Below are 8,561 nucleotides of genomic sequence, written 5' to 3'. Positions count from 1 at the left end.
AAACCTAGTTGATAAAGCAGCAGCAGGATTTGAGAGGACTGATTACAATTTCAAAAGGAGTCATACTGTGTGTAAAATGCTATCGAACAGCATCATACGCTACAGAGAAAACTTTTGTGAAGAGTCGAATCAATGCAGCAAACCTTATTGCTGTCTTAAGAAATTGCCACAGCCACCCCATCCTTCAGCAACTGCCACTCTAATCCATCAGCAGCCATCAGCATCACGGTAAGACCTTTCACCAGCAAAAAGATTACTATTTGCTGAAGGCCTAGATGATTGTTAGTGCTTTTTGGCAATAAAGTATTTTTAAATTATGTACTTTTTTTTAAGATTACAGAATTAAGACATGACAGTATAGTGTAAACCTAACTTTTATATGCATTGGGAAACCAAGAAATTTGTGCGACTTGCTTGTGATGTTCACTTTATTGTGGTGGTCTGGAATAAAACCCACAAAATCTCCGGAATATGCCTGTACACACAGTTGTCAACCAGAGAACAACCTGGTCCTTTTCTCTCTGAAGAGCACAGTTTAAGCAATAGTGGACTAAGCAGGAGGGCTATGGGTTAAATTTAGGAAAAGCCTCAGGGCCAGCCAGGGTGAATGCTAGGAATGACTGCTACCTTAAAATATCAACTCTCCCTAGCTACTGCTCACCAAAACAAAAAGGCCACAGGCAGAAGCTCTCTGGAATGCTCCTGCACTTCCTGGGAAAGGAGAAGGTAGCTCTGAGCAGTGGCCATCAGCCTCAGGGATTTTTTCAGCGCCTCTAATGCTGACAAGCCCAGTTCTTGGCTGACCTCACAGGGATCACCCATTCCCTGGGGCTGCATCATCAGAACCTATGGGGGCATGTGAGGATTCACATGAGATGGGAGAGTGAGTGAAAAACACAAGCCCAAAGAACATGAAATAATTTCTAAACATTTTTATTTCAAATCTCTTTTCACCCCTCCCCAGAAAGACATGGGTAGGTACAGCAATCATAAAAAGGAGATAGAAACACAAGAGTCAAATGTCTCTCGCACTGACACTTACAAAAACTGGGAACTGTACATGGGGTTTCCAAACAGGACCTGCAGCAGCTACTAATGTCCCTTCACGAGAATGAAACATGCCTATTAATACAGTATACACAGACACCCCATTCTGAAACTAATCTACAGGGACATCCCTAACCCCACCCCCTCTATCCCCAGAAAAATACCAAAACACACCCAAAGTGCATTTGTTTTGTTTATATCAAAACATCTTTCCCTTTCCCCATCCCACCCTCAGACCCTCCCACCCCATTTAAGATTGGCCTGCAAGTCTATTTTAACCATTTAGTATTTTTTATAGTTTATGAAAATAAATTATACAGCAACTATTTTAATAAATTAAGCACAAAAAGGAAGGGTAAAAGAGGAAAACTAAATGGGAAGATAAAAGCCAGGCCACGCTTTGGCTTGGAGGAGGGCGGTGGAGGGGGGCTAACAGAGACAGAAGCGGTTGCAAGGGGTGGCTTCCTTTCTGGTGAAAAATTGGCAACCACCCCGAGCCCAGAATGACACCCCTCTTCATCGAGTTTCTTAAAAACCGAAAACATAGCAGAGGCTGTGCCATGGGCAGCACCAGTTTGGGCATTCTAATAGCCAGCTACCCAAAGCGGCACCTGGACCCTACCTGTCCCTTGGACAAGATTCTGGGCCTAAGAGTGAGGGGCAGGTCCCCACCCAAGGGAGCACCAGAGATGGAGGTGACAGACCAGGCTTCCGCTCCACCTGAGCTGGTTAGGGAGCTCAGGACAAAGCTCTGAGCGGGGCAGTGTGGTATGTGATGATCCCAGAGTCTGAGGAACAGTGTCCTAAGTTCCTCACACTCAATCTCCAGGAGGAACTACGATCGCAGTCCAGCTGCAACCAAACATGCACATCTTCCTGCCTCGGCTGGCTGCTTTCTGCCTGCCCCTCCAGGCCTCTCAGCGTTGCAGAGGAAGGGATAGGAGAGGGAAAGGGAGTGGTTCCAGGTCCCTTCTAAACCCTCTAGAAATGTAATGGGAGTGAAGCAGGTCACGAACTCAGCATGCAAGGATGCCTTCCTGGGAGGTAGATGGGAGTAGGATGGGATAGCAGGTGTGGAGAGGACAGGAAGGCAAACAGGAAGAAACTGGATGACACCTACCAGGAAGATCAAGAAGCAATGAAAAGGACAAAGACAATATGAAATCTGCATGTAAAGAAAGGTCCTTTTCTGGCAGATTAGAGAATCAACATTTTCAATACAGCTCATGACTCTACTTTCCTAACTGCAGTACCCGGGTCCCCAGCGCCTGTGTCTATGATCCAGCCCCCATTCCAGTGCTCCCAAGACCTTGCTCTCCATGTTTTCAAGGCCTCCGATTGTTCTGTGCTAAGCATGAAGGCTCCAATGTCAAAGCAGGCTCTACCACGGGAACGTGCAGATTTGACCTTTGTGGCCCAAGCATTCTATAGCTATCATAGTGTAGGAGGGGGGCACACTTTTCTCTCATTTTTTTTCTTTTTCTTTTTTTAATAAAAAAGGTTTTACTCCCCAGGAGCAAATAAATCATTTTGAACTACTGATAAACACTGCTGCAGTGAAAAGAAAGATGGCTACATGTATGCAATAGCACAAATTCAGTGTAAGAACAGCTGTGTTGACAATTAGAGATAAAAATCACTTATCCATTCCCTCCTTTCCCACAAACCAAACCGAGGATTCCCATAGGGAAAACGTCTAACTCAATAGCTCCTCCCTTACATGACAGGGGGTGTGTCATTATCTTAAAAGTGGAAAACAAATGCCAGGTCTCCCGCCAGTGGAGATGCTCTTAACACCCCAACTGGTAGCAAGACTTCTGCAAATGAGGACACATGGGGACACACACACACACACACACATTCTCTCTCTCTCTCTCTCTCTCTCACTCAGACCTCCTTCCAGCAGCCATAGACCAAAAAGTCAGTGGCCTGTCCACTAACTTTAGGGCTCCAAAGCTAAGGGAGAGAGGCAGCTGGGAAGGGAAAGATGTAACTAAAGGAAAAAGCTCCTCCTCTCCCCACTTCCTGCTGGGAGCAGAGGGGCTCAAGCAGGACATGCTTTTCTGGGGGCCCCTGGGATGAGGGCTGACAAGGCTGCATTCCAGGGCACTTCTGGCTCTACTCCCAGCTCTCACTCCTAGGCCTGGGAACTATCACCTCCACTCCCCAATTCTTCCTGGATGTGTTACAGGGGTGTCTGCAGCTATCTCCACACCTTCCCCAACCTCAAGGTGGGCTTACATGATTAGTCCAAGTGAAATGTAGGGATGGGGAAGGAGCAGGAGCCATGCCAGATCTCCCCTTGGTCACACCTTTCTTCTCAGGGTCCTGGCACCACCTCCATGGCTCAGGTTCCAGGGATGTTACCTAAGCACAGGCAGGTGACCAGGCCAAGGTCAGCACCAATGGTCCCAAAGAGCCACCTGCCACCCACTTATCTAGTGCCCACACCAAAACCCCCACCTGCCTATTCCTGTGCTCCCAACACAGCACACGAATTTCAAGTAATAGAAAGTTGTAGCAGTAGTTGTCAATGGCTCACATTGGCTCACTCTCAACCTGAGGAAGGTTACAGTAGATCAGTTATAAACAGGTGAAGGTTATAAAGGCAGGGCCTGAGGCCACTGGTGTTACCCACCCACAATTTAGAAATCAATACTGGGTCACTAGGTGTGAGCCTTTTCCAGTTTGTGACTTGAAAATACAACCAGAAAGGAATACTTTTTTTTTTTGAGATGGAGTCTTGCTCTGTCAGCCAGGCTGGAGTGCAGTTGCATGATCTTGGCTCACTGCAACCTTCACTTCCTGGGTTCAAGCGATTCTCCTGCCTCAGTCTCCCGAGTAGCTGGGACTACAGGCACATGCCACCACGTCCAATTTTTGTAATTTAGTAGAGACAGAGTTTCGCTATGTTGGCCAAGTTGGTCTTGAACGCCCTACCTCATGATCTGCCCGCCTTGGCCTCCCAAAGTGCTGGAATTACAGGCCTGAGTCATCGCACCCTGCCCTAGAAAGGAATACGTTTAAATGAGATCTGTACACCACTGGCGAAGGAGGGGCAGGCCTGGTCGGGGAGGTGAAGGGCAGGTGCTGCCCCAGCGGCCACGCCTGCTCCTCGCTCCATTTACTCCCTGACCAGGCTGCATCCCAAAGAGCTGGCCCAGCCCCATGCCCCCTCCTCACCTTCCCCTAACTGCTGTGTGTGTGCAAGGCCACCCATGCAGTCACCAAACACCCACACCTGACGAAGGGCTGTCTCCTCTTGCACTGCTCTGTTTTGCAGCCTGCTCCATGGAGGAAGGACTAGGCTGTGGCCAGGACTAGGACCAGTGCACCGAGAGATCACAGACACAGTTCAACACGACCCTCTCCAGGAGGAGAAAGGTGGGTGGTGAGGTTGGGTCACAACTCCTCAGTTGGTTTGTTTTGTACCTGAGTGTATGAGTTCTCCAGAAGACACCCCAGTAACACAGGGGTGTGGGGGCTCTGCCTCCCTCACACAGCCTGAGCTGACCACAGTGAGGCCCTGGCAACGGGCAGGAGCCTTGCTGACTTGGGGCTTCGGGCTCCACCTCACCATCCTAACCCCTCAGCACTCAGGTCTGCCTGGTGGCTGGGGACCTTCCATCGAGATAACTGCACTGCAAAGGATTCTTTATCGATGTTCCTCTAACAGGGCTGTGCACTGTTCAGTATACGCCATGCAGACTTCTGCTTCCTTGCTTTTGTTCATGTGTTTCTCATCTTACTCTCCTGCCTTGACTACAACCCAAAGCCTCAGAGGCACAGAACTTCCCCAGACCATCTGGGCTATCCTGATCTTATCTACTGTAAACATCTTTAGACAGTCCTTGATTTTCTGCTTGATGTGTCATAGTAACCTAAAAGTTCCCTTAGGCCACAGATTACGTCTTTTACCTTTTTTGTTTTCTACAGTATCTAGCCCACAGCCAGGCATACACACACACTAAAAAGTAATCTTAAAATTATGGGTTGTTGAAAAGGAACAAAAAAAAGACCCCAGGCTGTGTACCAGCCACTCAAAGATCTCAATGAATTCCAGACTTCAGGCTCTATACTGGGGTGGCACTTCCTGCAAGATCGCGAGTTATATTACTTGCACTCTCACGAGGCAACACTCACATGCTAAGCCAATTACTGGAATCATAATCTTGCTTAGTTGTTACTACCATGGAAGCCAAGGAAAGAAGAGGTACCACATGACAAATCAGAGGTGGGCTGTGTTTATGCTGACAAACTCATCTTCTGGGCCATCCCTCCACAGGTAATGATGCCAGTTTCCTCCCTGTTCAGCTACGAGGAGGAAGACTGGTCACTCTATGCAGGACTAAGGAGGGCAATGCTCCCAGATGAGGCAGTCCTATAAATTAACAAGACACCAGGGCCCCAGCCAAATCATCAGGAAGCCACAAACCTGACATTATTATCTATCTTGTGAGATGACACAGCTGTAAGCATGGGGAACCCAGAAAAGATTCTCACAGAAACACGCAAAGGAGTCATGAAGACCCAACAGCTCTACTGTCACATCTCAACAGCAAACCTCTCCCCAGAGCAGCTCTACAAGAAAGCAAACTCACAATGTCATATGAATTGGCCATGGCCAGCTGTAGAAACAATTAAAGGCCACTGGAGTTTTTCTTGTTGCTCATCCTGAGAGCTGGAAGACTGACAGTTCTCAAGTTGGCACCTGACAGACATTCCAGTGAGTGGAGACCAGTGGGATCAGATCTGGAAATGTCTAGGTTGCTAGAATGAACACAGAAAAATAAAGAAGCCCTTGCCACCTCCCATCCCAGAAGTGGGACAACAGTGATAAACCTAAAAACGTGAGATGCGACGCTCTCCTCTGATCTAAGGAAATCCCATCAGGGATTTCTGAATGCATTCTGAATGCTTCCTCTAGGAGAGCACACTGTGGCAGCTGCATTTCTCACCTTCCTCCACATTCCCCCTCACAAGCTGACAGACACATGGAAGTAATGCTGACTCCTAAGTCGTGAGTACAGTTTGCCATTAAGAACCTGGAAGCATGCTCCATTAAATTTAGCAGCCCATGATTGGCTCTGAACTGCCCAGGTGATGAGAAACACGATTGCCTTGACAGCTGGCAGAAGTAATAGGGATGCCGTTACCATGACCAGACTAACATGTACAGTTATTTCAAGGGGGAATGGGTTGAGGGCACAGGAAGAACGGGGTTAACTTCAGGTCATGGAACTTAAGGAATTAAGTAAATCACAACTAATAAAGCTGCTGTGAGTGGCGTTTCTGAACTCAGGTTCCTAAACCATAAAAAAGGATGCAGGAAGAGTCACTACTTCCCCCAGCTAAGGCCATTTGCCAGGTTTTGCCCAATAATCTTCTTTTCCAGACCACTCACCCTCCTTTTTCTCCTGCTCCTACCGCAGCTGCCCATGGCAACAAGAAGCAGATTCCCCCTCCCTCAGGAACTCCCAGTCCTGTTGCAAACCTCAGGTCCTCCCATCTTCCAGGCCCACGGCACAGACTTAAACTCTGCCTTTGGCACCAGCTGAATGGCCGTCCCCTGTCCCCAACTCCCACCCCTTCTTTGGACCTGCTCACCCTTTGCACCACTTCCAATCCAATGGGCACAAACCCCAGCTGCCTTCAAGGTGAGTTTTCCATACCAAATAATACAAATACCAAAAACAAAACTTCTGAAAAAGAAACAGTGTTGAGACTTCTTCCAGTTTTCCAAGGAGCCCCTCCAGTCCTAAGATGCCCAGGGGTGGGTATGAGGTGGAGCCCACACAGAGTATGGTCATGTGCTTCTTCCAAGCCCCAGGGCTGCATGGTGAACCAAAGTCTCTGCAGAGAATCCCAACCTTCCTGTTCCTTCACTTTTCCTCTTCTTTTCATGATAGCTTCATTTGGTTCTTCAAAACTGGAGCTTGGCAACCAAATGCCTAAGTTAAAAAAAAAAAATTAAAACAGTTCAACAGGATAGAACCAAAATGGAGTGAAAGAACAGCCAGCCACTGGAGCAGAGCAGCACACCTCAAAAGGAGAAGTGAGCCTGGATGCTGAACGCTTCCACGCATGCCACACCTAGCTAGGGATGCAGCAGTGGCCTTTGTCAGGGGGACCTGAGCAGCCTATGACTTGGATGGCAAAACAAAGTCCTGAAATAACTAATAAATATATCCTACCACCTAAATTCTCTCTCCCTTTCCCTTACCCCTTAATTTCCCACCTACTTTTTTCCTGAGGCCCAACTGCTCTAGGGACTAACAAGGGAAGTGAGGCCCTGGAGTAACATCTTTTGAACCTGGCTAGAAAGAGCTCTACATATATGTATATATACACACATATATGTGTGTGTGTGTATATATATATATACTTTTTTTTTTTTTCCTGAGACAGAGTATTGTTCTGCTGTCCAGGCTGGAGTGCAGTGGCTTGATCTTGGCTCACTGCAATCTCTGCTTCCTGGGTTCATGGGATTCTCCTGCCTCACCCTCCCAAGTAGCTGGGACTACAGGTGTGTGCCACCACACCCGGCTAATTTTCTGTATTTATAGTAGAGATGGGGTTTCACCATGTTATCCAGGCTGGTCTCAAACTCCTGACCTTGTTGATTCGCCTGCCTCAGCCTCCCAAAGTGCTGGGATTATGGACGTGAGCCACTATACCTGGCCAGAGAGCTCTATATTTCTGCAGCTTGTGTCAACTGGACAGGGTCAACACAGAATCACAAAGGCCAGTGTTGCTTCCACCTTCCAACTTGAGATAGGCACTGTTCTAGCCATTACTCTGTATCCTGACTCCAAACCCCTGGCATGAAATTCCCCAGGTAACAGCACACATAGACCAAGCAGGCCATTCAGATCTCCCAAATTAAAATCAGCTTGAACAACAAGAAGTCATAAAGGCCAAATTTCATACCCTAAAGACCTTTCCTGGCTGGGCACAGTGGCTCATGCCTGTAATGCCAGCACTTTGGGAGGCCAGGGTGGATGGATCACTTGAGTGAGGTCAGCAGTTTGAGACCCAGCTGATGAACGTGGTAAAACCCTCTACTAAAAATACAAAATTAGCCAGGTGTGGTGGCACACACCTGTAATCCCAACTACTTGGGAGGCTGAGGCGGGAGAACTGCTTGAACCTGGGAGGTGGAGGTTGCAGTGAGCCGAGATCAAGCCATTGCACTCCAGCCTCAGTAACAAGAGCAAAACTCCAACTCAAACAAACAAAAAAAACTTTCCATTGGGAAATGTTACTTCCCCATTTTCCAGGGCTCCTAGGGTCTACACCAGGAGCAAGTTCAGCATTAGGCTTATTCTTTGCCACCGGCATCAATCCTGATGTCACAGCAAAAAGGGATCCTGCGAGTTCAGTTCAAACCTTTGCCAATATGTGAGTGCCCCCAACACTCAAGACAAATGGCACTCCATTGGCCTGTTCCTGATCATGCTACGCCCTTCCCAGCTGAGGCAGGGCCTTTATACCTCTAGGTCCCCTTGCACAGA

The 8,561-nt window shown here is 48.0% G+C and overlaps 1 protein-coding gene across 7 annotated transcripts in view; it reads right to left on the bottom strand.

Moving 5' to 3' along the window:
- Positions 1–919: 919 nt before the first annotated feature.
- SOCS7 (suppressor of cytokine signaling 7) overlaps positions 920–8,561 on the bottom strand; it is a 50,425-nt gene continuing 42,783 nt past the window's right edge. For 5 of the 7 annotated variants that reach the window (XR_013535894.1, XR_013535892.1, XR_013535893.1 and 2 more), the window contains one exon: positions 2,516–6,998. The gene's annotated coding sequence lies outside the window, so the exon portion shown is untranslated. Of the gene's footprint in view, positions 6,999–8,561 lie in introns of all 7 variants that reach the window. The other 2 variants (XM_035301386.3, XR_013535891.1) reach the window with 2 other exon arrangements.

Source organism: Callithrix jacchus, chromosome 5 (assembly GCF_049354715.1).
Source record: "Callithrix jacchus isolate 240 chromosome 5, calJac240_pri, whole genome shotgun sequence".
Taxonomy (NCBI): Eukaryota; Metazoa; Chordata; class Mammalia; order Primates; family Cebidae; genus Callithrix; species Callithrix jacchus.
Note: the sequence above shows the minus strand (reverse complement) of the source record. Positions and strands in the feature narration are given on the sequence as shown.